General features: G+C 43.2%; 1 long non-coding RNA gene across 3 annotated transcripts; it reads right to left on the bottom strand.

Moving 5' to 3' along the window:
* Window positions 1-698: 698 nt before the first annotated feature.
* On the bottom strand, window positions 699-26,726 carry LOC137429731 (uncharacterized). 3 transcript variants are annotated; one of them, XR_010984933.2, is made up of 4 exons: window positions 26,603-26,726; window positions 17,100-17,157; window positions 10,934-11,191; window positions 699-1,315 (listed from the first exon to the last, which is right to left on the bottom strand). It is a non-coding gene; the product is annotated as an uncharacterized LOC137429731 (long non-coding RNA). The 3 variants fall into 3 exon arrangements; XR_013623792.1 differs by lacking the exon at window positions 699-1,315 and adding an exon at window positions 6,432-6,667 and having other exon boundaries at window positions 26,603-26,710; XR_013623793.1 differs by lacking the exons at window positions 699-1,315; window positions 26,603-26,726 and adding exons at window positions 6,432-6,667; window positions 17,968-18,017.
* Between the last annotated feature and the right edge of the window lie 109 nt (window positions 26,727-26,835).

The raw sequence follows: 26,835 nt of genomic DNA, 5'->3' as shown, positions 1-26,835 counted from the left end.
GTAGCTGGCACCCTCACCCTCCGAGTTGGCTAGCAGGCACCCTTGCCCTCTACCTGGGCCAGCAGGCACCCTCACCCTTTTGGTGGGCCAGCAGGCATCCTCACCCTCCAGGTGGGGTAGCAGGTACCCTCTCCCTCTGAGTGGGATAGCGGGCAGCCTCACCCTCTAGGTGGGCTGTACCCTTCTCAGAAGCTCGGGCCCAGAGTACGTGCATCGGAGTATGGCTATAGTGCGTCGCCAGCCACCTCAGGCCAGTTTTGGGGCTGGAACCAGAGGTATAACCGAGTTTGGAACAACCTCTACGTAGGCCGAAGAACTGTTAAATGTCAATTTTGGAGTTTCTGTGACATCCACGTTTGCTCCATCATAGTTAGATTTCATAAATAAATGAAGAAAATAATTACGCATTTCCTTTCCTGAGAACCAATTGATGCTTTGATTTAAGCAGCAAAAACACTTCAGGAAGCAATCCGGCAGCTGATGGGAAGAGCGTTGGAGGACCTTTAGCAATACCCCATGGTTTGTTCTTCACACAACTGAATTTCCTCATTGTGGTTCTTCTTGCAGTAGTGAGTGTTGCAACATATTTTACGCAGAGGAAACAGGAAAAAGTCACATGATGATTATACACACACATACGGTACATATATGTACACGAGATGTGGCGAAAGGATGGGACTTTAAATAAATAAAAATACTTTTTAATTATAGAAATTATTTATTCAACGGTATTAACAATTGTAAAGTAGAGACATTGCAATTCCTTGAGACTACATTAGGTTTTTAAAATAATGTCAGTTAATAACCTTGTTGGCAGGTAACACATTCCGCTGTTCTGGTACCCATTCCCCTCATAACGTTCCAAGAAAGTCTATTGGAATGGCCTGAATTTCACTTGTAATGTTTATTTCAGTTCATTGGGTGTGTGGCCTGTTCTTGTACACTCTGTCTTTTAAATATCTGTACAGGCAATAATCAGGAGGGCTGAGATCAGGAGATCTGGGAGATCAATTTTCCAGGAAAATTCTCTCGCAACAGTTGCATGCACATTGCACAGCCTTGCGATGTGGCTGGCAGCTCTGTCTTGTTGTTCCATGGAAGCTTGCCAGTGCCACATTCATATCTGGTTATTACTTTTGTTGATGGTGCATCACGAACTTAAAACGTCTTCTGAATTCTCTTTGTGCCAAAATCGTAGAATATCATGGAAGAAATATTACTCCACCACAAATGCTACTTGTTCCCATGTCCAATTTGCCAACCCCGAGGGTTAATTGTCTTTTTGAAATATCTCCAGTTCGTCTGAACCTGAAACCTGAAAAGAAAAGAAAAACATAGGGGTAATACCCCTGGCGCTCACCTGGTAGAATAAACAGTAAACTGCACTGACTCAAGGTATTTTAAACCAATTTCATTGGTTGCTAGAAGACAGGACAGCATGTAGAATCATACTAACATAATCAAAAGACTTTAAACAAACAAACAAACAAAAAAAAATATTTTAGGGGGAACCCCCCCCCCCACACCCCCAAACCCCTTAAACCTCCTCAGACCCCAATTTTTCTAATGCCTTGAACAAACATTGATACATCGCGGGTAATGAAGGTTGTGGTGAAGTTTCATCGAAATAGTGTTTGTAGTTTCTGAGAAGACAGCAAATATCTATTTTGGGGGTCAAACCTGGACCCACTTTGACCCACCGTAGACTGCCTTAGACTTCGTTTTTCTGAGTGCCGTGAACAAACTCCGGTACATCATGGGTGATGAAGGTTGTAGTCAAGGTTCATCGAAATAGTGTTTGTAGTTTCAGAGGAAAAAACAAATTCCTATTTTGGGGGGTCAAACCTGGATCCACTTTGACCCCGGTAAACACCCTTAGACCCAAATTTTTTAATGCCGTGAACAAACCTTAGCCACAACACAACAAATATCATTTGTGCCAAATTTGGTCGCAATCCCATCAGCGGTTTGGGAGAAGAAGTTGCAAGTGTTGACGGATGGACTGACGGACGGACGGTGCGCCATCGCATAAGCTCCCGGGAACTTAGTTCCACGTGAGCTAACAATAATTACCTTCCATTATCATTGACTTATTCCATCTTGAAATCTGTCCCATCATCTTTCCAGACACTATATAGATATATGTATACAGTGCATTCAGAAAGTATTCAGACCCCTTCACTTTTTTCACATTTTGTTATGTTGCACCCTCATGCTGAAATCGTTTAAATTCATTTTTTCCCTCATCAGTCTCCACTCAATACCCCATAATGACAAAGAGAAAACAGGATTTTAGAAAGTTTTGCAAATTCATTAAAAAGAAAAAACTGAAATATCACATTTACACTCACGTGAAAAAGTAAGTACAGTACACCCCTTGTAAAGTTTTGACTTTTTCAACATATTTCAACATACAGCTATTTGATCTTCATTTCAACAATATTGATAGATAAAGGTGATATAATATAACAAATATCATGAAACATTTACATTTTGTAGTCCATTGTATAATTTAAATAAACATAAATGCAAATTTCACATGTGGAAAAAGTAAGTACACCCCTACATTTATCACTACTTCAAATACCTAAAATTAGAATCAGGTGCACCATTTCAGGGACAAATGATTAGAACATCGTTAGAGAAGATCTTGGAGCAACCTGTCTTATTTAAACCTCAGACATTTAGTTTGGTTTGCTCTTTGTTGTTGAAGTGTGTGGCGTCACCATGCCTAGATCAAAAGAGCTCTCTGAGGTCTTCAGAAAGAAGGTTAAAGATGCCTACGAGTCTGGGAAGGGATTTAAAAAGATCTCCAAACAATTTGAAATCAATCATTTGACTGTACAGAAGATCATCTACAAGTGGAGAAGATTCCAAACAACTGCCAACTTGTTCAGGCCAGGCCGCCCCAGCAAGTTCAGCCCGAGAGCAGACCGCAAGATGCTGAAAGAAGTCTCGAAGAACCCCAGAATGTCATCATGGAACCTACAGGAAGCTCTTGCCACTATTGATGTCAAAGTGCACGAGTCTACCATGAGAAAGAGGCTGCACAAATTTGATCTACATGGGAGGTGTGCCAAGAGGAAACCTTTGCTGCCCAGAAAGAACATCAGGGCAAGACTAAAGTTTGCCAATGAACACCTAGGCAAAGACCAGCACTTCTGGAACAACGTGCTCTGGACAGATGAGTCAAAGTTAGAGCTATTTGGCCACAGTACCAGAAGACATGTTTGGTGAAAACCAAAGACAGCATTTGACCACAAGAACCTGATACCAACTGTAAAGCATGGTGGTGGAAATATTATAGTTTGGGGCAGCTTTGCTGCATCAGGGCCTGGGCAGCTCACCATCATAGAATCCACTATGAATTATTCATTGTACCAGAGGGTGCTTGAGGATAATGTGAGGCCATCTGTCGGGGAGTTGAAGCTCAACCGAGGGTGGACCTTGCAACATGACAATGACCCTAAACATACCAGTAAATCCACCAAGCAATGGCTGAAAAGAAAGAAATGGAGGGTTCTGGAATGGCCAATTCAAAGTCCAGATCTAAATCCCATCAAGATGTTGTGGGGGGAATTGAAACGAGCTGTGCATGCTGTGCAACAATTTTTTGTTGAATAAATTATTGCAAAGCCAACTTTTCATTGGTTTTTGTTCAATTAGATCACCTTGATCTATAAATACTGTTTAAATGAAGATCAAATATTGAAATGTCCACATATGCTAAAAAAGATTTTAAAAACATTTCATGGGGTGTACTTACTTTTTCATGTGACTGTCCATAAGTATTCAGACCCTTTGCTATGGACACTTGAAATTTAGCTCAGGTGCCTCTCATTTCTCTTGATCATCTTTGAGATGTTTCTACACCTTGATTGGAGTCCACCTGTGGTAAATTCAATTGATTGGACATGATTTGGAAAGGCACACACCTGTCTATATAAGGTCTCACACCTGACAATGCATATCAGAGCAAAAACCAAGCCATGAGGTCGAAGGAACTGCCTGCAGAGCTCAGAGACAGGATTGTGTCGAGGCACAGATCTGGGGAAGCCTACAAAAAAAATTCTGCTTCATTGAAGGTTCCCAAGAGCACAGTGGCCTCCTTAATTCTTAAATGGAAGAAGTTTGGAACAACCAGGACTCTTCCTCGAGCTGGCCGCCCGGCCAAACTGAGCAATCGGGGGAGAAGGGCCTTGGTAAGAGAGGTGACCAAGAACCCGATGGTCACTCTGGCTGAACTCCAGAGATCCTGTGTGGAGATGGGAGAAACTTCCAGAAGGACAACCATCACTGCAACACTCCACCGATCTGGGCTTTATGGCAGAGTGGCCAGACGGAAGCCTCTCCTCAGTGAAAGACACATGAAAGCCCACAGAATCTTGTTTCTCACAGTAAGAGAGTCCTTTAGGTGCTTTTTTGCAAACTCCAAGTGGGCTTTATATATATATATATACATACAAACACATACACACTAGAAGAATACCAGGTTTCACCAGACTGTTGCCAGGGAATTAGTTCGCAATAGATTGCGGAATATGTCAGGAGTTTGCTGGGAATGTCCTATGACAGCATAATGGCAGGGACCCATGGTAATTCCATGTAATGTAAGATGTGACTCCAAGTCAAGTCCTTAACTCCTTTCTTCTGCAAATTCTCAATCCCCCCTGCCAGCCTCAAGTCTCAATCCCAGGTTTTCATGTCCCCTCCTCTCGTCCTCAAACCCCCTCTCCCAGCTCTCTGCCCCCCCCCCCCCACCCCAAAGTCTCTGTCCTCTCCTCCACATTTCTTGTTCAAGTCCTCAACCAGCCGCCCTCAACGCCAATTCCTAAACCCTCTCCCTAAAGCCTCAATCCCCATTTACCAACTCCGTCCGTTCTCTGCCTCCCTCCAACTCTCTGTTCTCCACTCCCCTTTTCTTCTTTAAGTCTTCAACCCCCCTCCCTCCCACTGCCTACCCCCATGACTGCAGCTATCCTTTTCGTCTTCAAATCCTCAACCTCCCTCCAAACTCCAATTCCTGAATGCCTTTTTCTCAACCCTGTCTCTTCTACCCCCCACCCCCCACTAAAACTCTCAGTCTTCCATTCCCCCTTTTTTCTTGAAGTCCTCAACTCCCAATCCTCCCAACTCAAAGTCTGCATAATATTATTTAACTGTTAGGACTACTAAGGGTTCTCAGTGAAGTAAGTCGACGAAAAGGAAATTATTTGTTTGACGGAATTGATTGCATAATCTGGGGTTATATATACACTACCGGTCAAAAGTTTTAGAACACCTCAATTTTTCCAGTTTTTATTGAAATTTACACAGTTTAATGTCCAGTGAATAACCTGAAATGGTACAAAGGTAAGCAGTAAACTGGTCGAGGTTAAAAAAAAAAGTTTAGGTTAGCGAAAACGGGAAAATAATGTAAATTGCACAGTTATATTGTAAAAAAAAAAAAGGACTTCTTCAGGGAACAAGTAATGGGTTAACAACTTACAGCTGTTCTGCAGCAATGTAAGCAAATTAAGCCTTGAAAGTTGATGCAAACAATTCCTACAGGCGTCCCAACCTCTGCTGATTACTTGATTACAAACCCCCTGTCTGTATAAAAGCAGTATTGGAACAGACTGTTATTACACCCTCTGAAGCATTATTTGAATATACTACATATTGGAAACTGGAGGAAACTCTGACAGGAAGAGGTCTGGCAGACCCATAGCCACAACAGAATCAGAAGACAAGTTTCTGAGAGTCAACAGCTTGCGTGATAGGTGGCTCACAGGACAACAGCTCCAAGCACAGCTTCACACTGGTCGAAGTGAGCAAGTCTCAGTTTCAACTGTGAAGAGAAGACTTCAAGCTGCAGGTTTGACAGGTCGAGTGGCAGTAAGAAAGCCATTGCTAAGATGGCAAAATAAGAAAAAGAGGCTTGCCTGGGCCATGAAGAGCCGCCAGTGGACTACTGAAGACTGGAAGAAGGTCTTATGGACCGATGAATCAAAATTTGAAATATTTGGTTCATCACGCAGGGTTTTTGTACGCCGTCGAGTCGGCAAAAGGATGGTTCCTCAGTGTGTGACACCAACTGTCAAACATGGAGGAGGAAGCGTGATGGTCTGGGGCTCTTTTGCTGGATCCAGAGTCGGCGACTTGCACAGAGTGACTGGCACCCTGAACGAAAAGGGCTACCACAGCATTTTGCAGCGCCATGCAAAACCCTCTGGTATACGCCCAGTTGGTCAGGGGTTCATCCAACAGCAAGATAATGACCCTAAACACACTTCCAGGCTATGTCAAAACTACCTTCGAGGAAAATAACAAGACGGCAGGCTTCAAATTATGGAATGGCCAGCACAGTCTCCAGACTTAAACCCCATCGAGCTGGTTTGGGATGAACTGGACAGAAGGGTGAAAGCAAAGCACCTTCAGGATGACTTACAGCCAAATCATTTATCTGTGACCATGCTAAGCTGGTTGAATAAAAACCGAACACCCTGACTTGAGTAAGCAGCAAGGCACAGGTCGAGTCCCATAACAGGAGGGATTAGGATCAAGCATTACTACCACAAGCCAATGGGGCCTACCAGAGAAAATTGGCAGTGTCCTTGGCGCACATGAGGTGCACACAGCAGCAAATGGCAGCTGGCCGAGCCAAATTCCAGGGGGAGTAAATGGGCTAAAATGGAAGTAAAAGGGGTGGAGAAAGGAATAGGAGGGATTAAAGGAAGAAACAAGTGTTAAGTAGAGGGAAGATATACAAAGTAAAAGGAAACACAGAAACAGTGCCAATAGAGCAGAGGGAAAAGAAAACAGGGGTAGAATGAAAAATATGTGAATAGTTAGCGAGGAGATTAGAATTAGTGCCACAACAGGTAAAGTGTGTGGAAGAAGAGGGGCCAGGATGTGTTGGGGAGATAATTTGAGGTGTGCATGGCTCAACACGTGTAGGGCTGGGAGAGCCGGAAGAGAGGTACTATCACCGGATGGAGCTGGTGATTGCAACCCAGTGTGTGGACACACCCAGGAATGGTGTAACCAGGGAGCGGGTTCAGGTAACGCAGGTCTGGATGTGGACTTTCCCGGGGGTGGTGTGCCTGAGGGCGTGCCGAGTGGGGGTGAAGCCTGCACGCGAGCTGCTTGTGCTGAAGCCCGATGCTGCACCACGGGTGAATGTGGCTGACACAAAACTGTTGGTATACAAAGTGTATGGGAGGTCGATGTCACACCACCCAGGTATGCTGGCATAGGTGGGGGGCGAAAGTGTAAGTGACTGTGAGGGTGCGAGTGTGGTGGGCATCATGAATATGGCGAAAACTGGAATGAGTGTTAGCATGGACAAAGAAGGAAGGAGAACAAACACTACCGGGGGAGCCGCCATTAGTGATAGACTGGTCAGTGACAGGAAGGGACAGGGTGGCTCCCCACTGAGAGCATGCTTCCGGTTACGGTTGAGCTGAGGGACATGCTGGAGGTGCCACAATTCTGGAGCTCGCACGCGCATAGTCCCCCAGAGTATAGTTTAGGAGCAAGAGGTCATGCTCCCTCTGGGTCTTTTGGAAGACCTGGTGGGCCAGAAGAAGATTGTAAAGTGTGTGCGCATCGCATGGCCCCTGTAAGCCTTACAGAAAAGGAGGGGCCGCAAGCTAAATTGGGGTTGGCTAAATTGTCCCCTGTGAACCCTGGTAGGGCTGGGAGAGCCGGAAGAGAGGTACTATCACCGGATGGAGCTGGCGATTGCAACCCAGTGTGTGGACACACCCAGGAATGGTGTAACCAGGGAGCGGGTGTTGGGCTAGCGGCTAGGGTGCCGGCTTAGGATCCTACGATCCTGGGTTCGAATCCCGGTCGATCGCTGAATTAACGCCAGGGGGGGTTGACTCAGCCTGTCATCCTTCCGAGGTCGGCAAATTGAGTACCAGTTCACTGGTAATTCCCTGTTTATCGTTAAAGGCGGCAAAAAGGGTTGGCGTCAGGAAGGGCATCCGACTGTAAAACATTGCTTCAAAAGGGGAACCGAAAAACAACAACCACGGTTCCCGAAAAAGGCCAACCCCCGCTTTGCGGGGAAAAATGGCCTCTAAAGGTGGTGGTGGAACCCTGTAGAAAAGGAGTGGGACAGTATGAGGCAAAGTATTATGCGGTGCTGCCCACGAGTACCAGTACTGGTGTAAGTGTGGTGGGCACCGAGACAATTATAGAGGGGTCATGCGTGGGCCCCATAGAGAGCCCACCTGAACGGTGGATGTGGCGGCAGAGTCTCTGTGGGGGTTCCACCAGGGAACAGAGGGTAAAATAGAGACCGAGTTGGATCCAGCAGGCTGAACAGAAATTGCAGATGGTTGAATTGGATTTTGATTGGATGACTTTGAGAGTAGAATGCTTTCCCCTTTTATTGTCCCACCAGGATTTGGGAAGAATGGGGGAATGGACGTTGGGATGAGAAATGAGTGTGAGTATAATTTTGTGGTGTGTATGCACCTAAATTTATAGTGTGTCATTAGAGTATTAAATGGTGTGAAGAGGGTATGAGGGAAGAAGAAGTACACCTCACCACGGAGATTGATCCCCACCATAGTGATCGGTCAATAAAGGAGAATCGGTCAATAAAGGCTGTTTGTATATCCCCAGTGATAGGTCGGTAAAGCGGATTCGGCTTCAGCAGCTGTTTGTGGGGATTCACCTGGAGGCTGAATGAATCAAAAAATAACCGAATGGGTGCCAACGTGCAGTTAAAGAGCTGGGAGTATGTTCCGAGTGCGAGTCAGAGCTCCAGAGGAAGATGCACCTGGGCTCTGAGAGCCTTAAACGGCAGAGGCTGCAGTGTACCAACTGGGCATGAGAAGCCAAATTTTGTTGCAGGAAGGCATGCAGAAAGGGTACCTAAGGAAAAGACCCGGGCAGAGAGTGCAAAGAGGGTACAGTGGGTACTAAGGGGAGTCGTAGACCCACATGAGGAGCCAGAGAGGCCCTCCTCAATTCAAATTCGGAGTTTTCTTTGTTAAAGTATGGTGTCACTCCATGACAAACTAGTAGCAAATGTCAACAACGGGTGTGACATTCTATTGAACTTACCAGTTGACAGGATGAATGTTACAACTTCTATTTTCTCCAAAATATATTCATCATCTTCGCATTGTCCAGTTCGCATACCCATCTGAACTCCTGCTTCGGAAGTAGTAATGCAGGAAGCTTAAGTTCAAATACCATATGTGTTTGTTTATTGTCTACTAATGTCCTTGGAATTTGTGTGAAAATATACTGAGGTTTATTAATGTTTGTCCTGCTTGTAATATGTGTATGAGCTCCTCCATGAGCCTTTGACAACTGGAGAAGAAAATGCCCTTTCCCACTTCTCCCCATTCCTCATCTCTCCCGTTTTCTCCAATAAAAACGTGTTCCTTTTCCCATATTTGTTTTTCACCCATCTGCTCCTCCTCTCAGTGTGGATGTAGTTCTGCATTGGTTTGAGCATCTGCTCCGAGTCTGGGGGCTCGGAAGTTTGATTCCGACACTGCCTGAGTCATATCAAAAACTTGACAAATGGTCCATACTACTTCCTTGCTTGACGCTCAGCATTCCAAAATGATAGAGTGTGGGTAAACCACAATATGTTGGCGACCATTGTACAGGCAGTGGGCCTAATGGCCTCCCTCCTCTTGTGTTCATGTTCCTTGTAAGTTCCTTTTTTTAATTAAAAAAATCTTCGCAGGTGGAAATGTAAAATATAGTGGATTCAATAGGATAAACATCAAAATTGTTTATGGGAAAAGTATTTTGACATTTCTCCAATTATTTTTTTTTGCAGGTACCCCATGGCCCAACTAGTAACACAGGAGCAAATCTTCATTGTCAAGAAGAATGTAGAACTGAAATCAGTGATAGGAGTGCAAAGTGCGTTCAGAAGACAATTCCCTAGACGCAATGCGCCAACCTCGAAGACCACACGTCGTAAACTTTCAAAGTGGAGAGGGATGAGCTCTGCGAATTAGAACAACAATGCAGGACATTCTGGACGTCCGAGGTAAACCTCAGATGATGAACATCTTTGTGAACAGAATTGTCGGTTTTGTTGCCATGGAGAAACAAGCCCACTTTGTTGAGTTTATGCTCTGCATAAAGTGCAGAAATATTGGTGCTCTCCAATAAATAAATATTGGTGCAAAATGTTGGTGCTCTCCACTCCCCAAAAATAACAATATGGAGTTGTCTCTGTAGTCATCGGATTTACGATCCATACTTTTCTTGAAGGTCAGGATACTGAGGAAGGGGTGGCTGTGAATGCGGAACGTTACGTACACATGTTGAACACATCTTTCTGGAGTCAAATGACAAAAATTATTGGTGCTTGGTTTCGACAGGACAGAGCAACTGCACGTACAGCTCGCTTTTCCATGCAGTGGCCGAATAATCCTGGCAGATTATATCCCACCGATCTGGATTTTCTTGGCCTCCAAGATCTCCTGACCTCATCTCTGGATTTTTTTTTCTTGGGGATTTGTTTAGGAAAATGTTTTCAAAGAGAACCCAATGAACATTCCTGAAATCAAAGATGCGACATCGAGTTATTTCCAGAGTCTCACTCGAAACACTTACATCTTAAAGGATGGCATTTTGAACATTTATTAGAGTCAAACTAAACTTTATGAGTTCCTCAATATGTCATATAAATCATGTATATGGTCTTGCAGTAAAAAAAATAGCAGATTTAATAAACAATTAAAATCGGGTACATTTTGTAGCAAACCTTGAATTTTTATTATATATCAAGGACAACGATGGGGCATTGGGGCATCAATGTACTTTTGAATGAACAACAAGGACATTAGAGGCAATAATCATATAAGCAATGTAATTATGGGATGTCGATGTGCGAACACAGTGCACAACTAAGAAATTGCTCAAACACCAAAATTACTGAAAATTATTTCTTGTAAACTTTTACCTGTGACATGTTGTTCTGTTGGGGGGTCGATTTTTGAAATGTGCACCCATTGGTCGAACAGCTGCTGGACCACAGCCACATCTGTTGCCTGACTCCACCCACCAGTACGAGAGGAAATGATATGGCCGCCATCTTGGTTTTCTGGTGGGCCTAAGACATCAGGCCTGTAGGCCTCTGCTGATTATACACTGCCCAGGTTTGTTGCGTCAGATTTCCATTGGCTTTGTTTTGATCAAGTGTTATTCACAATGAGGGACTCTGAAAAAATCCAATCATATGTCGATTAATGGTAAGGTTTAATCAAGCCTGCCAGAATGCTAGTACATCAGAACGCATGGTAATCAAGCGTCACGTTACGCAACTTACTCAAAAAAAGCGTTATGTAATTTTTGAACAGCCCCACATTGGAGTTAAAAAATCCATGACCGAGTGCCATTTCAGCACGTTCTGATATAACCGTGGTGGAGGCTGACATGGATAAGAGATGTCGAATTAATATATTAATAGTGAATTAAATGTGTTTCCCAGTCGTGCTGCTAATCTGTTACGAGTGCTTTAAATGGGGTTTCACAATCAGCCCGTTAACGGATTTTGTCACAGGTTGTGACCAAAGTGTGGTCATTTTTATTTGAACATGACCAGAAATTTTGTTTTAAAATTTGCTCTTTCTGCAATGTTTTTTTGGGAAGTAGACAAGAAAATAAAGAACAATAAAGACCCAGACTGAACTGTGTCTACTGTGTGGTCCATGTACCATCAAACTCAACCCACGGCGTCAAATTTCAGTCAATTCATTGTTCTGTTTATTGCGAAACACGCCAGTGTACTTTTCAGATAATCATTCACATTTGTTTCAGTCTATCATACTGCATGCAACCCTGAAACGTGAATCTTCTGTCTAAATGAATAACTGAAAGCAAATGTGGATGTGTTGTTGTGTGACTACTTTTCCGCCAACAGGGTCAGGGCAGCTTATCAGCAATGTCTTCTCATCGATTATAAATGAGTTTATTCATTAGTTGAACTTCATGGTTATTACCTCTGCCACCTAAAGTGGGCGGAGATTATGTTTTCACCCCTGTCTGTTTGTTTGTCTCAAAAGGTTGTGGATGGATTTGAACGAAATTTGGTGGACAGGTTGGGTGCGTGATAAGGACGAATTGATTCGACTTTTGTGAAAATCCGCATTCGGATAGGATAATTTTGTGATTTTAAAAGTGATTCTTCACCATTGAGAGAGAGGGCCAAAACGATACATAGCAGGATATCTCAATGAGTTGGTTCGGCGACAAAAACAAGCGATTAGGTTTTGGTTCAGGTCCGAATCCAAATCTGCCCTATAAGTGAGATACAAAACATAAACTGTTCAGACTGGTGAAAGTATGTGCTCGACCGAGTGCCATTCTAGTTTATTCTGATTCTCAACTTCGGTTGAAGATCAAGGTCATAGTCAGTTTCAAAGTTTGTCTATCACAGACATTTACACATTATCTACTAATGCTCAAGTAATTCATTTAAGGCACACTTATGTCTACTCGATTTCATCCTTGTCCTGCATATTATGTATGTGCAAGTTCCTCCATGAGGCGAAGATCATTGTTGGATTTTTTTGGTGGGTAGGTTGGGTTATTGCATGTTGTACTGTAAGTTCGTTTTGATGGCCATCAGTGGGTGCAGACCGTGTGCATTGTGGTTTTGTCATCACCAATGGTCGTAGTTTAGTGAGTGCTTCCTCTAAAATCAGTGAAGAATATGCTGTAGTTGAGTTTGGTCATAATGTAAATGCAAACCAGACTTAAACGACACCTCAACAAATGCTCAGGCCTATTGTTTTGGCTCTATCTCTTTCTCTATCCCTTACACCACACCCCATTAAGTTGGGGTCGAAAGCTCACTGAGCATGGAAACTTCACCCAGATCTTTCATGAACAACTTAGCGTTTCATGGAAACGGATTTGGGCAGGAACTTACAATTTGTTTCAGGTTACAGCAATAACTCCACTACTCTTTTTTGAAAGGCCCCGCCATGATACGCCATCATACGCCATCATGTCCATCAACGAGTGCATGGAGACAAGACACCCAGCTTAACGTCCACCTGAGGGATGGTGCACTTTATAATGCAACGCCATTGCTAATGACAGCCACACTTAGACAGCTCATAGGTAAGCGAGTCAAACCCAGAGAGCGCAAAGGTAAGTCTACTACTCATGCAAATTCCTGATGAACCACATCTGCTTATTACAAAGGCAAACAGATCAAACACAACATGTAAATCAATCACAGTATATCAAACTTCTGTAGTTTTGAAAAAGGTACATAACTGAAGGCTGAACGATATTGCACACCTGTTCAAAATTAGCAATTATAAACGTATTTCAACATTATGTTTTGCAACTTCTATAAGCATGAGTAGCACCAGCTTGAGGGTTTGGGCATATACAGTATGTACAGAAAAGCCTGTCAATATGGCTGATGAGATCAGTTTTAGCATGCTGCATCCTGCTTGTGCAACACCCAGGATGGTTTGTCCAATTTAAAATGACACTTGAAGCCCCACCTGTACAAATGCAAGCATGAAACAGGTTTCCAATGCTAATTCTGCATTCAAGAATACGAAAAAAATAAATAAATAAATAAAACTACATTTCTCGCTGCGATCACAAAGCGATTGCTCAGGGTAAGCCTCCTCCGGAGCTCGTGATCAAATGATGGCCATATTATTTTTGTACCGCCATATGACCTTGATCTTCAACATTTAGGGATTAAAAAAAGATGTCTCCATCTACAATATATCCAAAAAAACTCAACATCATGAAAATCGGAGGAAAACTATTCAATTGTTATGATCAAAAAGGTGTTTTTAATGAATTAGGTCACAATCGGAAAACATAGGTGCAATCCCCCAGGCACTCACCTGGGAGAATAAACAGTATACTGTACTGACTAAAGGTATTTTAAACCAATTCCAATGCTTGCTAGAAGACAGGGCAGCATGTAGAATCATACTAACATAATCATGTTAGTACCATTACCTATTTTGGGGGGCAACCCCATATACCTCCTCAGAGCCCAATTTTTTTAATGCCGTGAACAAACATTGGTACATCACGGGTGATGAAGGTTGTGGTGACGTTTCATCAAAATTGCATGTGTAGTTTCTGAGAAGAAAGCAAATACCTATTTTGGGGAGCACCTTTCGGCAGATTTTTTTTTAATGCCGTGAACAAACTTTAGTACATCACGGGTGGTGAAGGTTGTGGTCAAGTTTCATCGAAATAGTGTTTGTTCAGAGGAAAAAGCAAATTCCTATTTTGGGGGTCAAACCTGGATCAAACACCTACCTGCCTGTGGTGAGAGAGAGTGAAAGTTCCTCAGAATCAGCTTCATCATGGGAGATTCCAATGATTCTGAAAGCTTTGGTTTCAACCGCGTGAAGCCGAGCTAGGTGTGAGGCAGGAGCACCGGCCCAGATGGGAGTTTATTACAGAGGGAGTTTGTACTTTGTGTACCGTAAAATGGGGGGAATAGGGACAGCAAGGTGAATAGGGACACAAACTGAAAAAAAGTTCGGAAACGTTTTTCGCTGAAAATTGATAACCATCCTGATTTGTTGATATTTGGGTTGAAAGTGTTCTCTTGTTTTTTTAAAAAGCAACTTATAGTCCCTATTAACCCCATATATGGGTTAAATAGGAATAAATAGGATTTTTATGGCTGTCCCTATTCACCCCGTTTTACGGGTGAATAGGGACAGTCACTAATACAAAAAAGTAATAATCAAGAAATAGGGACAGTTTGGAGAAACTTTTTATCCCATATTTTTTTTCATTGGCACCGTAGTTTATTATGGGTGCATATTATGTGCATCCATCTGAGCTATCAATTTAGCAATAAGTTGGAAACTCAGGATTGTTTCTTGATGATTATTTTTTTGTATTAGTGACTGTCCCTATATCACCCGTAAAACGGGGTGAATAGGGACAGCCATAAAAATCCTATTTATTCCTATTTAACCCATATATGGCGTTAATAGAGACTATAAGTTGCTTTTTAAAAAAACAAGAGAACACTTTCAACCCAAATATCAACAAATCAGTATGGTTATCAATTTTGAGCGAAAAAAGTTTCCGAACTTTTTTTCAGTTTGTGTCCCTATTCACCTTGCTGTCCCTAGTCACCCCATTTTACGGTAGAGAAAGGATTATGAAAAGTTTTTGAAAGGTTAATCAACGATACTATTCAAAGTTATCAGGGTGAGATTACAAAAAACATGTTTTTGTGACACCATGTGCTCTGCTCTGTAAAAGCGTTTTAGAACCATTTATAAAAAATAAAGATGATTATGGATCACTCTAAAGTCAAAGTTTTTGATATTGATCTGTTTTGAAAGAGTGTGTTCTTCCCATTGTATTTACATAATTAAACTAAAAAATATAAACTAAGTGCAGCACTTAGTGTAACATCCAAGGTTAGATACGAGTTTAAACACAATAACTCAGATGTATTTGAGGTCAGGAGGAAATCTCAAATTCTGATGCTTGTTTTTGGTTCGATTGGTGATGGTTGTTCTGTCTGAACCTCTTACTTTGTTGATTCTACCTTGATGGGCCAAGTCATTGTGGATTGAAGTCGTGGTTCAGAAAACCTGATGTTTAACACAAAATGTTCGCCACATTTCTAATCATAAAAGGTAACTATAGGTTATCTTATTACACATTGTACAATGCATCATATCTACAATAAAGATGCTGTAATCTGTTCGCAATGTTTATCTAATTGCGTTGTTAAAAGGTAGTTTATTGTTGAGGTTTCCACTGAACTTTGATTGGCCAACTTTGACATTCTTCCCTTTACACTGCGCACCAACTCCTTTGGTACCAACTCTCAATTCTTCTTTTTCAAGTTTTCATCCAAGTTTCATCCATGAAGTTTGTTGTCTTTGTTAATTGCGTCTTTGCATCAAAGTCTCATTCCAAGGATGGCCTAGAAGTACGCACACTCGCCTCCGAGCTGTCTGGCTTCGGATTGAATCTCGGCCTAGCTAAAAACCGTCATCCCGGTGTTTTCGCACACAGGGTGAGGCCTAAATATGTGTGCCATCAATCAGAAGGACGTTTGGAAGGAAAACCCTTCTGGTGAAACTACCTAAATCCAGGATCACTGCTCACCTCCATTTATTCGTTGCTCTTTTTCCCTACTTGTGGAACCAACTTCCAAATTGTCTTCAATAACATTCTTCTCTTCAGATTTTCAGGACAGCTGCTCACCACCCTCTCAGATCGTCCGCAATCCAAAACCATGATTATTTTTATCCTCGTTAACCCCCATTCCCTTCTCCATCCAAATTTTCAGTTTTCCCTTCTTGGAGTGTATCCATATTGCCCACCCCATACATCATCTTATCCACCTCATGCATCCGCTCCTGCCCCCATTCCTCCCCACACCATTTGTTTGCCCAAGTCTCCCTCTATCTTGGCCTTCCACACTGCTGTTGGTGTTTCCCCCTCTGTTTGTTCCTTTTGCATCCTGTTACGTCCTGATCCGTTCAGTGTACTGGATCTTCCACAAGCCTAGACTGTGTATACAAGAAAAAGTTGGTCATTGGTGAACTGGTCATAACTGGTCATTGGTGAACGTTGAAGATCCCATGGTGTCCATCACAAAGAGTAGGTGAGATTATCACTGGCATCCTGAACAAATTCCAAATTCCTGCCACCTTCAGTCGAACCTTGCCAGCCGATTCGTGGCACACGTGGTCCACCTGGTAGGTGGTCGACCTAGAGCTGGCCGTCCGACCAAACTGAGCAACTGGGCAAGAAGGACCTTGATCAGGTAGGTGACCAAGAACCCAATGACCACTCCGACAGAACTATAGAGTTCCTTGGCTGAGATTGGAGAACCTGTCGGAAGGACAACAGTCTCTGCAGCACTTCACAAATCTAGGCTTTACGGGAGAGTGGCAAGACAGAAGCTACTCCTGAGAAAAAGGAAAATTACCTTGAAATTTTACCTAAATTGCCTAAAAATAAAAGTCACCTAAATTAATCTGGTCGACCTTGGTCCATGCAAGAAAATGAAAGCAAGTAACATCAATCTATTTTTAGATGAATAGCAAGGGCACACAAAAAATACACAAATCATTACAATATGTGGAATATTTTACCTTGAACCACAGAATCACGAGATGAATCTATTTTCTCAGTCGATCCCCATCATATGCCCTGCACAATACAATACAGCACATGATCAATAACTCACGAGAAAATAGTTTTTACCTACTCCTTGATCAATGTATACTGGACATGCTTTTTACAACTCAACACCAAGCTACAAAACATGTGAAAATGCAAAGCCCGTCCGCGTCCGTTTGTATTCAGTCGTCTTCTTATTCTTCAATATGCTCAAAATAACAAAAACAGTTTTAAAAAAAATACAAAAGGAAATTTGATGATTTTACACAGCCTTGACCTTTGAGCTTTAGATCTAAAAAATAATCAGCTTCTAGCGTTTGATTGGCGAACCAATTCTGTGGCCCAATATGCAAAGTCTTAAAATTCCAGGTCAACGGATGAAAATTGACGATTTAATGTGACGCTAACCTTTGACCTTTTGACCAAATTATTAATTTACCTTCTCCATATTCTCATAATAAACCTTCGTTAAAAACTTGATGACAAAACTCAAATGGTAACTTGAAATATCAGGTCAATTGGGTGAAATTTTTATGTGATGCTGACCTTTGACCTTTTGACCAAATTACTAATTTTGCCTTCTACGTATCTATTGTTACGTGCTCCTCCCCAAACCCCGGTCACGGTGTACCTCCGAGCCCCGAGAGGAGTCATGGCAGAAAGATGTGTTATTCTGTATGCCAAGGATCAATGGTGAAACCACACCAATTGTTATCAACAAACAAGTATTGTATTAAGGTCACACAAGAATAACGTTACAGTAACAATAATTAATCAAAAGTACAATCAATATATATCATTCCTATGATGGTACCATCAGTTTCGTAATATAAAACTCACTGTGCTCCAAGTGAGCGAAAAGAACATCCCCAATGTCTCTTTCCCAGCTTCAAGCCAAGGTTGTTTCCGGCTTCAAGCCAAAGTCGATCCACTCCAGTGACCGTCCGTACGATGTCGTATCGAGACCAGAATCCCGTTGGGTTGACAGTTACACTGCCCAAAGATGGGCGAAAGTGTCCTCGAGAAGCGACGTGGAAATCACACCTTCAGGTATGGACGTTTGACGGCTCTCAATCGACGAACCGCAGATTTCCCACTCAAAAGCCATGTTACACACACACACACACACACACACACACACACACACACACACACACACACACACACACACACACACACACACACACACACACACACACCAATTTAACGTCTGGATGCGGTGAGAATGGTTGAAGCGAAGTGAAAAACCTTGAGCGATGCGCAAAGCGCGCGAGTCAAAATGGCCGACGGCCCGTTCTCGTGGCGTAACGGCACCACGATGATTCTCCTCGGAATCAACCGCAAAACCTGACACGCAGGTTGATCTGTCACAGCGATAACAACTCTGTCGCAGGAATCCCTTTCCCAGGAAACCCTAAAGTTCACTCGTGACTCTCGTTCACCAACGTTCGCTCCAGACCTCGAAGCAGCTAGGCTTCTTGTCCGACTCACTCGCTCCGCCTTCTCTTCCTCCTCTTCCTCTTCATCGTCGTCTGGTTCCGGTTTCATTTAAAACATTAACTTTTTTTACCTTTTGAAAATAGTAATCTCTATTTTCCTCAAACGACAACAATAATAGTACATGGAATCAAAAATGTTTACAGTGGATGAAAACCACAACAACAGAAGTGACGAATCCGTAACACTATATTATATTAGCCGTAGGTGATTCTGTCTGTCTGTCTGTCTGTCCGGGGGTGTGGCTTACCTCATTTAGAGAGTAGCTCCACCCATTCTGGGAAAATGAAATGAATGAATGATCGTTTTAAGGCCATTTTCCCTGCTAGAGCAGGGGTTAGCCTTGCGGGCCCCATGACAATCATGGTTCCCTGTTTGAGGCAATGTTTTATGGCCGGATGCCCTTCCTGACGCCAACCCTTGGTCGCCTCTTACGATACGCAGGGATACGGTGTTCCTATTCTAAACCGGGGTACACACCGTGATCATTCATCCCAGCAAGCTGGTACTCAATTTGCCGACCTCGGAAGGATGACAGGCTGAGTCAACCACCCTGGCTTTAATTCAGCGATCGATCGGGATTCGAACCCAGGATCCCAAGCCGGCACCCTAACCGCTAAGCCAACACCAGGCTTCATTCTGGGATTATATATTTGTAATTCTGTGTAATTATATATTAATATGTGTAATCCATATACATTATATATGTGTAATTATATATTATATAATTATATGTGTTACATACATATGTAATTCTGGGAGAGGCTTCATAAACAAATACCCACTATTTTATTAACTCACATAGCTTTGAGGCCTGTTTAGTTAGGCCTGTGCTGTTTTGCTCTCTCTCACAGTTTTATTTCAACTCTAATTCGATATATCATTTCATTTTTAACAGTCGCTAACATAGTTTTAGACTCGGTGGAAAAAAACCGGGAAGAAAATCCCATGAAAGTTTCCGTTTAAAGAATGAAATGAATTCTCAAAGGCCTGTAACATAAAGCCCATTGAGTCTCTCTCACACCTTTAATATCTCCAATCTAACTCACCATCTGATTTCATTTTTATCGATGGTTTTAGACTAGGTGTCAGAAATAATTGAGAACATTCACGCCATGGGAAAATGCCTAGATATATTTTTTAAAAATCGCGCCACAATGTATCATACACCACCTAAAATAACAGAAGGGGGAAATGTCGACATATATTAAAAATTTGCTTTTTCTTTTCCATTAAGATATATTACTTTTCCGTTTGATGACAGTCGTCACAAAAACGTAAACAATGATGCCGACATATATTTCTTCGTTCTTATTTCATTCAACATTATTATCCAGAAGTAAAGGTTCACGTGTTCATTTCACGTGTGCATGGACGTGTAATTCACATATTTAAAATAAATAAATTAACTCTTTGAGTCCGGATGACGTAAAGTAAAGGTTCACGTGTTCATTTCATGTGTGCATAAACAAACTCCATTTCACGTGTGCATGGACGTGTAATTCACATATGTAAAATAAATAAATTCACCCTTTGAGTCCGGATGACGTCCAGTGCCGCAACCCGCGAAAACGTTTTGTGTACGGTTGACGTTCCTATACGTCATCGACTATACCTATAAATAGATCGTCAGTATGTGGTTGCATTCCCGTACCAAAATGCCAAATTAATCCCGTACTGGGGGTATTTTTATCAAAAAAAATCCCGTACTCAAAGGGTTAACAGACGGGAAATTGCTGAGAGATATTTCGTCAGGGCGATTATACACCGCCCCCAAAAAAAATGTCCCCGATAAACCGAGTGAATTCTCTGAGCGAATTTCATCGAATTTCACTGAGTTTCAGGAAATTACCGAGAGATATTTTTTCGTTTTTATTTTATTAGTTACCAGCAGAAGAACCCGGCGTTGCCGGGCGGGGGAGGGCGGGGGAAGGCCGGGGGGGGGGGGGGAGGAATATGGCGGGTGGTGGGGGGGGGGGAGGGGGTAAGGGCACGTACACTTTAAACATGTATATATATGTGTGTGGTCCCACCATGTGGAGTGTGGCGCTCCGGAAAATGGAGATGCAACTGCAGAGCCAGGAAAGGTTAAAAGCAGAGGAAAGGAAAGCAGAAGAAAGAAGAGCAGGGGAAAGAGCAGAGGAAAGGAGAGCTGCAAGTGAACTCGAGGAGAGAAGAACAGAGGAAAGGAGAGCTGAAAGAGAACTCGCGGAAAAGAGTAGAACAGGAACGAGAACTCGAGGAGAAACGAGCAGAGGAAAGAAGAGCCGAAAGGGAGTTAAAGGAACGTGACATGGAGTGTCAGAGGGAAATTAAACTCAAGGAACTGCAATTAATGAGAGAACGGAGAGAAGTAGCATCCATGCCGGCTGGTTCGACAACTAGTCAGAACACCTGGGATGTTAGTAGGCATGTGAGGCTGGTTCCACCCTTCAATGAAAAGGAGGTAGCCAAGTTTTTTTTCCACTTTGAGAAAGTGGCTCAAATGCTAAAATGGCCTGTGGGGTCCTGGACAATGTTAGTGCAAACTGTTTTGGTGGGTAAAGCTCAAGATATATTTTCGGTTTTACCGATTGACAAATGTACAGATTATGAGGAAGTGAAGAAAGCCATTCTCAAAGCCTATGAATTGGTCCCTGAATCTTACTGGCAAAAATTCTGGAATGCCCGGAAGAGGGGGAGTGAGACCCATGTGGAGTTTGCCAGAATGAAGGAAACCATGTTTGATCGGTGGTGTGATTCGAAGGGGATTGGGAAAGACTTCAACCTGTTGTGACAATTGATCTTGGTGGAGGAATTCAAACAGTATGTCCACGAGGACATTAAAGTACATCTGGAGGAAAAGAAGGTACCAGAGTTGTACGAGGCAGCAACCGTGGCAGATGGCTTTGCCTTGACACACAGGATGTGGTTCCACAAACCTAACTTCCCGCCTAGAGTTAGCCAGGGGAGTTATGGTAAATCAGGTGCGGAGAACAAAAATTCATGGAGGCGACCTAGAGATGACTGAGTACAAATCTGATACCACGACTCTTAGGGATCAGAAGTCTACAGTTCCAAGACAGACTTATCTTCCGGGGGGCTCGAGGCAGACCACGAGTTTCTCCTCCGGGCCTACTTGCGCTTTTTGCAAGAAACCTGGACACTTGATGTCCCAATGTTATGCCCTGGAAAGGAAAAATCAGGAGCGGAGTCAGACTAGTTTTACTCCGAATGCATTGGTAAATGTGAGAAATCGTCCTTGGAGGACAGTGCCTTGTGAAGGTTCCCATGCCAAAGTTACGGCATCACAGAACAACCTTGTTCAAGAGGGTTACAAACCTTTTATTTCAGAGGGGTTTGTGTCACTGGATGGAGACGTGACTAACCAGAGACCTGTTAGGGTATTGAGGGACACAGGAGCACATCAATCTTTGATGCTTGAAGGCATTTTGCCATTGTCAGAGAAGACGGCAACTGGTGTTAGTGTTCGTTTACAGGGGGTTGGTGGCTATGTTAGAGCCCCACTTCATGTCATCCATTTGCAGTCTGATTTTGTGTCAGGACTGGTCACCGTAGGTTTCCTAGCCACTCTTCCTGTAGAAGGAATATCTTTTGTTATCGGGAATGATTTGGCCGGTGGTCAAGTCTCTGGTAACCCGATGTTTGTTGAAAAGCCTAGCATGGAAAATAACACTGCACAGTTAGAGCCGAAGATTCCGGGTATCTTTCCATCCTGTACCGCGACTCGTGCTATGGGTAGAAAGCGCTCTGAAGAGAAGAGGAAGGTACTGACGTCACGCTTTGCACAGGCACGTCTTGTCGGGTACCCAAAAACTAAGTGTCAGCACACACAAGTCAGGGATGGAGGCAATGTTGGCAAGCTCTTTGTAGGTGGACTGAACTTCAAAACAAGGCAAGTTGTTCTGGACTCTATCTTCGACCAATATGGACCACTCTTGGAAGTGCGGCTGATAAAAGACAGGGAGACGCAAAAGTCAAGAGGGTTTGGCTTTGTCACGTTTGAAAACACAAAGGATGCCAAAGATGCAGAAAAGGATTTGAATGGCAAGGATTTGGATGGTCGGACCTTGATAGTAGAGAAGGCAGGCCATGGGCGTCAAGGGGGCTACAGAGGAGGAAAACGTGGAGGTAATTTCAGGGGTGGCTATGGCTCCCGGGGTGGAAGTAATAGTTTTGGTGGTGACCGCAGTCGAGATTACTATGGAGGCTCCCAGAGTTACAGCAGCTTCCGAAGGGATGATTATCAGGGTAGTGGCCGAGAAGGAGACCGCTATTCACGTGACTACAGCGACAAGCGCTCCAACCGTGATTATTATGAAAGTTAGGAAGAGTTTGAAGCACTGAATGCTGCGGAGCAGCCGAGCCAAGATTCTTATACGGATTAACGGTGAACTCCACGTTCCTTAAGGCGTCCATGCAGTGAATACTTCCAGGCCTCACCACCCAACCACCATGAAACCTGGCTCTCAGCTCGGCCTCCCTAAAAAAGTGCTATAGATTTGCTTGACTTTGGATTTTTGATCACAACCCCTTAACCTTCATTCAAAAAAATGAAAAATAAAAATCAGAAGTTGAGGAGATGGAGTTTGGCTTTGCAGGAGTTCAACTTGCAGATTGAGCAGGTAAAGGGCAGGGACAATGTCGTGGCGGATGCTTTGTCCAGAGTGAACTAACTTTGGAGATCTCTGTAGGTTGTTTGAAGTTTTCTTGCTTTAATTTTGGAAAATATTGATTGTCGTTGCTCACGGGAATTGATGATTTGGGTGTGAGTTTACTTTTGTTTGTTGGGAGAATTTTGCCTACAAAGAAAGTTTTCACTATGTTCAAACTTTCTTTCTTGAGGGGGGGAAGTGTTATGGATTTGTCACTTCCGTTGTGGTGGTTTGCATCCACTGTAAATATTTCCGATTCCATGTATTATTATTGTTGTCATTTAAAGGGAATAGATATTTCTGGTTTCAAAAGTTAAAAGTTAATGTTAAAAGAAAGAGGAAACCGGATCGGGAACCGGACGAAAAACCGGAAGAAGACAAGGAGAGAAAAGAGGCGGAGCGAGTGAAGTCGGAGAAGAAGCGAGTCGTTTCTTCGTCCTGAGCGAACATTGCCGAGCAAGAGTCACGAGTGAACTTTGGGTTTCCTGGAAAGGGATTCCTGCGATAGGGTTGTTATCGCTGTGACTGATCAACCTGCGTGTCAGGTTTGGCGTTGGATTCCGAGGAATCATCGTTGTGTCATTACATCTCAAGTACGAGGTGTCGGCCATTTTGACTCGCGTGCTTTGCTCATCGTGAAAGGTCTTTGCTTCGCGTCAGCCGTTTTCACCATTCAGACGTCTATCTGGGATGTGTGTGTGCAACGCGAATTTTGAAGACAAACCTGAGGTTCGCCGATTTGGAGCTGTAAAACATTCATACCCAAGGGTGTGAATTTCCCAGTCGCCTTGAGTGCGCCTTTTCGCAGCTGTTAGCCGCGTGACCCTTTTCTGCCGCTTTGGCCACGTACACCTTTGTGCAGTTTTGGCGGCGTGACTGGGCCTGTCATCTGAACGGGATTCGGGTTTGGATTCGACATCTTTCTGACGATCGCTGGAGTGGATCAACTTGAGCTCGAAGACGGGAATATAGTGACATTGGGGAATGTTCTTTTTTCATTCACTTGGAGCCCAGTGAGTTACCTGATATTAGCTGATGGTACCATCATAAGATATATGTTGATTGTACTTTTGATTGCTATCATTGTTGTACTGTTATTCTTGTGTGATTTTTAATACAATATCTGTTTGTTAGTAACAATTGGTGTGGTTTCACCATTGATTCTTGACACAGAATAACACATTTTTCTGCCGTGACTCCTCTCGGGGCTCGGAGGTACACCGGGACCAGGGGGTCGGGGAGGAGCACGTAACACATTCTAAACGTTCACTGCCCTCAATTGCTCCAAATGTTACTCCATACTAGCATTTATTTAATTACCAACGTCGGTCTACAATTGGGTGCTCAATTCCGACATGGCTTTCTCACCTAGACCTGCTCTCTTGAAACTTCACATGCGGCAATCACATGACACTGTTATTCACATGACCCTGTTATGACCCTGTTATTGAGGAGGTGGAACTGCTTGAGGTTAACCCTCAGTATGCTCATGCTCATTTTCTTGGTGGAAAAGAGACAACTGTGGCTCTGCGTGACCTGGCACCACACGGTGAGGTCCAAAACTCTGGTGACAGATCTTCCAGGCCCTAAACCAACTGGACTGGTCACGGACGCAATTCCCGGGGAGTTCTATCACCCAATCAGCTCACGCTCACGTAATGAAGATTCTGCCGGCTTCTCAGATGTGGGAAGATCTCCTAAGAATGATGTCCCTGATGCGCCTCCACTGGGCAAAATCTGAGTGTAGCAGCAAAGCACCTGATCACCTAGATTTGTCAGGGCAAACTAGTTTCTTCTCTTAAGAGTGGGAGAATGTCATACATTGTCATTCCAGGTCCTCTGTACTGTAAGCTCGAGATACTTCTACTACCAATAGATAAAACAACAACAACAACAACAATGTCATCTTACTATAATTCACTAAATGTCCGTCCATCCTCAGGTACCGCAAAAACGGCTGAACCGATCGTAACGAAATTTTAGGTGGGTAATCCTGGGACACTCTGTAGTAAAATAGGGTGTATTGTTTTTTCCAATTTCAGCTTTGGTCTCCAGCATTTTCAGGTTTAGTCTCCCGTCTAACGTTATTGTCCTGGGTACAGCAAAAATGGCTGCACCGATCGCAACAATACACCTCCATGCCCGTGGGATTCCCACGGCCCACGGGTGACCCCACTAGTATGTTGTAATTCCAGATCCTTCCATTACCTGTAGTTTAATGCGATATCTGATAACTATGCTCAGCGTATTTATTGTTATTCTTTCTGGTTGCATTATGCATATTGTATTATGCCATGGGCTTAACTCTGCATCTGTGTTGTTGCAGGTTGTCCTGTTCTTACTGAATAAAGCCGACATATGCTGCAAATGACTACAAACCGAATCGAGCCCGTTTCTTCGACCCTCCATTCGGCTTATCTCACAACTCCCCCCCCCCCCCCCCCCCCCAGCGTGGCAAGCACATTCCTCAATCCAATGGGTTTAAACATATACAGCAATCCGAACTTTCTATCTTATCATTATCTGTCCTTTCTGGTCAATTTATTCACTGCAGGGTCGCCCCAACTGACACGACCCCCCTATGCCAGCAGGCCTCTTGCTCAATCCACACCATAATCAAACAAAACGCACACTCAAGCCCACATTTGCTGATCTGCATGGAGCAAACTCTTGCCACATTCCAGGCCTCCAACATTTGTCAATGACCCCCATCTCGTCGTTAAATGATCCTCCACATTCTTTTCCGACCTTAGAACATGTGGTTCACATGCAAAGCTTATATATACCTCGATAACTTCACACTCTACATACAAAATGTTACATCTGCTTCTAAAATAGTTCATTTCAAGTCGGGGACGAAGCGAAATTCTCGCACTTTAAAACCAACGATATTCATCTCTGTCCTGGGGTGATTGATCATGTTCATTGCTTACACCTGGTGTGCCGCTTCAGCCATGACGTCATCACAAACGTCTCGAGCGGTGTGGGAGTGAACGCCCGAAAATACACTGCACCAAGTTGGTGCTAAAACTTCGCAGGACAAGTTTCCCGAATTGACATATTAATTAATTAATTTAATTTTTTTTTTTTTTTACCGAATTGACAATTTAATTTGAGAATAAATTCGGTCGTTTTTAAACTCACTAACTCCCTGGAATTGAGGGTAAAAAGAACGGATTTCCAACGCTCCAATATTTACTTTGGCTCAGAATAACAATAATAAATAATTAAAATAAATAAATAAATAAAGAATCCACAGCATTTATATATATATATATATATCGCCAATATATCTGCTGAATAAGCCATTTGAAATGACTTACGTGGTCGACGTATTTACACTTGGTATTTAATACGAATTGTTTCATTTGCTAGCAATGGAGAGATTAGGGGAGTATCCCTGAATCAAACTCTTGTGAAACAAAAGCAAGTGTGACATATCAGAATGAAGTCTCACGCAACGCCACTCAACGGGCGCATTCATTGGACGAAACAGACCACAGCTAAACAGACCATATTAGCTCCGCCCTCACCACGCCCAATTCTTTTTCATCGC

Source organism: Myxine glutinosa, chromosome 6, assembly GCF_964187855.1.
Source record: "Myxine glutinosa chromosome 6, kmMyxGlut1.1, whole genome shotgun sequence".
Classification (NCBI taxonomy): Eukaryota; Metazoa; Chordata; class Myxini; order Myxiniformes; family Myxinidae; genus Myxine; species Myxine glutinosa.
This window is presented reverse-complemented; position numbering and strand designations above follow the sequence as displayed.